General features: G+C 38.0%; 1 long non-coding RNA gene across 1 annotated transcript; it reads right to left on the bottom strand.

Annotated features, from left to right (window-relative positions):
- Positions 1–466: 466 nt before the first annotated feature.
- On the bottom strand, positions 467–4226 carry LOC134435844 (uncharacterized). Its single transcript, XR_010032106.1, has 6 exons — positions 3743–4226; positions 3516–3614; positions 2587–2692; positions 2352–2453; positions 1454–1526; positions 467–1081 (listed from the first exon to the last, which is right to left on the bottom strand). It is a non-coding gene; the product is annotated as an uncharacterized LOC134435844 (long non-coding RNA).
- Positions 4227–5276: the final 1050 nt, after the last annotated feature.

Raw genomic sequence — 5276 nt, 5'->3', positions numbered from 1 at the left:
TGACTAATAGATTGGTTATGTTTAACCAATCTTTATAAGTCAAAAATGTACCAATCCCCCAATGGTTGTTTTGACCAATTTGTTCGATTAATATGTGTCCGACACAGATATTGGTTAAAATTTTAACCGATTTGCTTGGTTAGATGGACACTGCAATTACTTCACTCCAAATTAACAGTTTCAAAGCTATATCAATCATAACCAATAACCAAGATTTGAGTTTGTTTTCACAAAGTTTATTAACAATTTAATTTCAAAAGGCTGCACTGATCTGAAAGCACTGATCTGAAAGGATGGGGATACAGTAACTTAAAGCAATCTGTTCCTTCCCAACACTGATGATAGTAAAGTTGTGTGGACACAACAAAAAGACAGGCTGGTATTAAGGGACATTTTAAAAAAAAGAAAAATCAAAAGCAGAGGTAACATTTCATGCTTGGTGAGCCGTTTTCACAGAAAATTCAAATTACAAATGCATGCATATCCTGTGACTATTACTTACTTACAAAACGTTAAGGTTGTGCTTGACAACCGGAGAAAACCTCAGAGTCAACATGATCTTACTTTAAGTTATATTCAAAGAACAGTACATTTTTGCAAAACAAGGAGGCAAGTATCACTTAGAATGGCATACAATGCTGTTTCTCCAGTACCAGGTAAATTACCTGAATTTGCATAGGATGTAGTCTGCATGTCAGTGGAATCAGAAGTAATTAAAATACACATGGTGTGGAGTGGTGGTGTCTGCGTAGATGTTTAAAAAAATGTCCAGTGACTACAGAGCAACTTGAAGTGAGAAATGTTCCAGTACCTTGGCCCACTTGTTGGTTGAGATGGTTATATCGTACACATATTCAAAAGAGGCAAAAACAGAGTTAAACTGTGGTGGATATGCCAAGTTACACACCCAGTAGAGCATGAAAAGCTTGTCACTGCGTAAGTCAGGCAATCAGCAACAGGAATGGTTACGTTGTCATCCATGGCAGTGATGACACTGCCGTGTCAAACTCTCGCCTCCTAGTAGTGGGGTCCTTGAAACCTTCTCTGTGTCAGTGCAGAGGGATGCAAAGTTGGTTCCAGTCTGAAAACATTTTTAAGATTTGAGAGAGAGAGAGAAAGAGAGAGAGAGAGATACATCAATGGTGCTTAGCCCCATAATGCACGCCATACCATCTGAAACATGCTGTAATAGTCATTGAAAGGTTAATTGCCAGTACTACTCTACTATGACATAACATAGGGCCTTTAGTAATGCACTGCGACTCAGTAATTGCCATTCTGGTAACCACAAAATGTATAACGCCCTGTTTTAACAGGTTATATAGAAAGCTTTACTCTACTGAGTGAACGGTATAAATCATGCAGTATCAGGAAGCTTAATTAACACCAAGTATAGCCAAAATCAACAATGCACACAACTATATCGTGACTTGTTCTTGTCTGGCAGACGTACCAAACTTGGCATCTCCAGAAAGCGTGGAAATTTCTCAAAGATGTCACGCATGGAGGGGGAGTCCTCAGCGATCCTGAAAAATACAACAAATTGAGAAAATGTAACCCAAATACTCCAATCAATGAAACGGTGGGCTCAGTGTCATAGGCCTAACAGTAGAAGGCACCAAGGGTGAGTTTGTAAACTGCCGCTCTGAGCACACAACAATTGGTAATGTCATGTATGAGCAGTGGTGGACAAAGTAAAAGTAAATGTTTTTTTTTTTAAACAGTTTCTTTCCAACACAGGTAACTTATCTGAGTAAAAAGTAGACCAATGTACTTGTCTTACAATGAGCTGATTCTGCACAGGTTGGATTGAGTTTGTGGTGGGTTCTTGTTAAGTTTTTATTGTTTTTCAGTAATAACACAGTCTATCTCAATAGGTAGGTATACTGGAGCAAACGGTGTAACAACTATGTAATATCATGTGCTACTGTTGTAATTACACCACAAAAGTACTTTTACTTTGTCCACCACTGTGTGCGAGTGTGTTATTCAGACTGTTAGATAGTAGACATTTGAAACACATTTGGTGCAGATTTATTAAAATTTGCTTACCGGTACATTTAGAAACTGTTTTTTTTCCCAGTATTTTTAGACATGGTGCTATAAAGGGGATCAATGTACTGTAACCAGGCAGCTGCCATCCTTAACCCTGTAGTGCTCTATGTCATAGCAATGTTGTTATGATGTATTTAAGCATTTTCAGCAAGTGAATAGGGTCGCTGGCGACCTATCCTCTCAAAATAACACACAAGATGAACAGGATGCATCTCTGATTAACAGTGTGTGGTTCAAACTGTTAAGACATTTGAAACACACATACATGTGGTGTACATTTGTGAATGGTTGCTAACCTTTAGAAATTCTGTCAATGTTCAGAAGCATTTGCAGACATGGTCCAGGGGGCTCAAGTACGACCAGAGAGCAACCATCCAGCAATAAGGATATCTTCTCAGCTGCACACAACATTAACACACAACATTAATTTGCATCTCATATTGACAGCATGAAATACATAGCATGTTTAGCACTTTGACTTTTATAAAATACATGGATTGGTTTTGTGTGAATTCATGAACTTAAACTCACCTCTTGCAACAGTGTTTATTTTCTCTGAGGTACACCACACCAGAGGAATCACTCAGTGTAATCAGACAGCTTCCATGTAGGATCCTTCAGTAATATTCTCAGTCATCTGCAAAGCATGACAGCACAAAACATGAACATGATTATGCATTTATAGGCATAATTATTACAAGAAAATAATGAAAAATGATAACACCGTCACCACCACGACACAATATGATGATGAATAGGCCTAGAGTATGAAACATCTAAAAGATACATGTCTGTATACATGTAAAATGTTTTTTTTTTTGTTTTTTTTTTTATATCATTGATCATTTTCCCAGACGGATTGACAACAGATGGCTCAAAGAATTCAGTGTGCTAAACTGGAGGGCAAAAAGAGCAGATTATCTATCTTTCTGGATATTTTACTCATCACTTGAAATTAAATCTAAATCTAAATCTAATCTAAGATGTCACGCATAGAGGAGGAGTCCTCAACGATCCTGGAAAATACAACAAATTGACAAAATGTAACCCAAATACTCCAATCAATGAAACGGTGGGCTCAGTGTCATTGGCCTAACAGCAGAAGGCACTAAGGGTGCGTTTGTAAACTGCCGCTCCGAGCACATAACATATTGGTCATGTCATGTATGAGTGTGTTATTCAGACTGTTAGATAGTAGACATTTGAAACACACATTTGGTGCAGATTTATAAAAAAAATGCTTACATTTACAAACTGATTTTTCTCAGCATTTTTAGACATGGTGCTACAAAGGGGATCAATGTACTGTAACCAGGCAGCTGCCATTATTCCTTAACTATCCTCTCAAAATAACACACGGCATGAACAGGACGCATCTCTGATTAACAGTGTGTGCTTCAAACTGTTAAGACATTTGAAACACACATACATGTGGTGTAAATTTGTGAATGGTTGCTAACCTTTAGAAATTCTGTCAATGTTCAGAAGTATTTGCAGATATGGTCCACTACGACCAGAGCTACCATCCAGCAATAAGGATATCTTGGCCATCTTCTCAGCTGCAATAATAACACACAACATTAGTATGCATCTCATATTGACAGCATGAAATACAGAGCAAGTTAGAACTTTGACTTTTTAAAAATACATGGATAGGTTTTGTGTGACTTAATAAACTTAAACTCACCTCTTGCAACAGTGTTTATTTCTCTGAGGTACACCACACCAGAGGAATCACTCCGTGTAATCAGCCAGCTTCCATGTAGGATCCTTCAGCAATATTCTGTCATCTGCAAAGCAAGACAGCACAAAACATGAACATGATTATGTATCAATATGCCTAATTATTACACAAAAATAAAGTTTGAAAAATGATAACACCACCATGACACAATAGGCTGAATAGGCCTACAATATGAAACATCTATAAGATGCATTTCTTAAATTGTTTTCATTGATCATTTTCCCACACGGATTGACACCAGATGGCTCAAAGAATTCAGTGTGCTAAGCTAGAGGGCAAAAAGAACAGATTATATATCTTTCTGGATATTTTACTCATCACTTGAAATGAAATCTGATGCATAGCCCACTTGTTAAGACCTCTAAAATCACTAGGCCTACTAGTAGATCCAAAAAGGATGGGCAAAGAAATCTAAATATTTATTGCAGTAACCATACAAACTAAGTATCTTTGATCAAGCCAAAAATTAAGCACCCTACACATCTGGGTGTTTCTGGGCTCATTAGGAGAAATCTGTCAAATAGGTAATGCCTATTTATTGAAAAGAACACGATCTGATGGCTGACAGTGGTTTCTCCCTGAACAGAGAGAACAGCCCACAGAGTTGGCAGTAACAGAATGGGACAAAACAGCACACTGTGTGCACAATAACAAGTTCAGAATCAGTTTACTTACTCACTTCCTTTACACAACGAACAGGGAAAGGCACATGTGTTAAAACATACTTCAGAGCAAGTGTATAGTCAAAATGAGTTCGTTTCTAACAATAAAAATCAGGCATAAGTTGTGGCTACTTCAAGCTTCTGAGTCAGCTAAAAGATAAGCTGATGTTGCTAACGAACTTCTAACTAGCTCTTCTCTCTGGTATTTGTGTTTTACTTTGGCTCAAGTACATTAACTGGATATCTTCAGAGCATAATTATACTCAAAGGGAGTTCGTTTCTGAAAAAAAAAGACTTTAGCTAGCTAATGTTGCTAGCGGACAAGAGATTCATTATTCAGTTTGGCTAGCTCTAATGTTGCTAGCGGACATTTAGCTAGCTCTTAACTTTGGCGCCAACGGTCACTAACTTGGCATGTTGTAACTTCAGAACAAAATTATATTCAAAATGTGTTCGTTTCTAACAAGAAACCAATATTCAGTTATGAATACATCGGGCTATTTCAAACATCCCTCAACAAAGGCAACATGATTTAACCGTTAGACTATAGCTAATTGTTGCTAGCGAACCACCTCATCATGCAGCGCTAGCGATTAGCTCTTTCAGGTGAAGAGGCCGGCGCAAACAATCTCTGGCCGGCGGGGAAGCACTCCCTTCGGCCCTCCTCCAGAAACCACTGATAGCTATGTTGCTAGCGGACATTTAGCTAGGTCTTGACTCTGACATGGGTGTTTTGGCACCACTGGACAAGTTTTATAGCTCTTTCGGAGCAAATCTATATTGTAAATTTCGTAGAGTTTGTTTCTAACAAAACA

The sequence above is a fragment of the Engraulis encrasicolus genome, chromosome 20 (genome assembly GCF_034702125.1).
Source record: "Engraulis encrasicolus isolate BLACKSEA-1 chromosome 20, IST_EnEncr_1.0, whole genome shotgun sequence".
Classification (NCBI taxonomy): Eukaryota; Metazoa; Chordata; class Actinopteri; order Clupeiformes; family Engraulidae; genus Engraulis; species Engraulis encrasicolus.
Note: the sequence above shows the minus strand (reverse complement) of the source record. Positions and strands in the feature narration are given on the sequence as shown.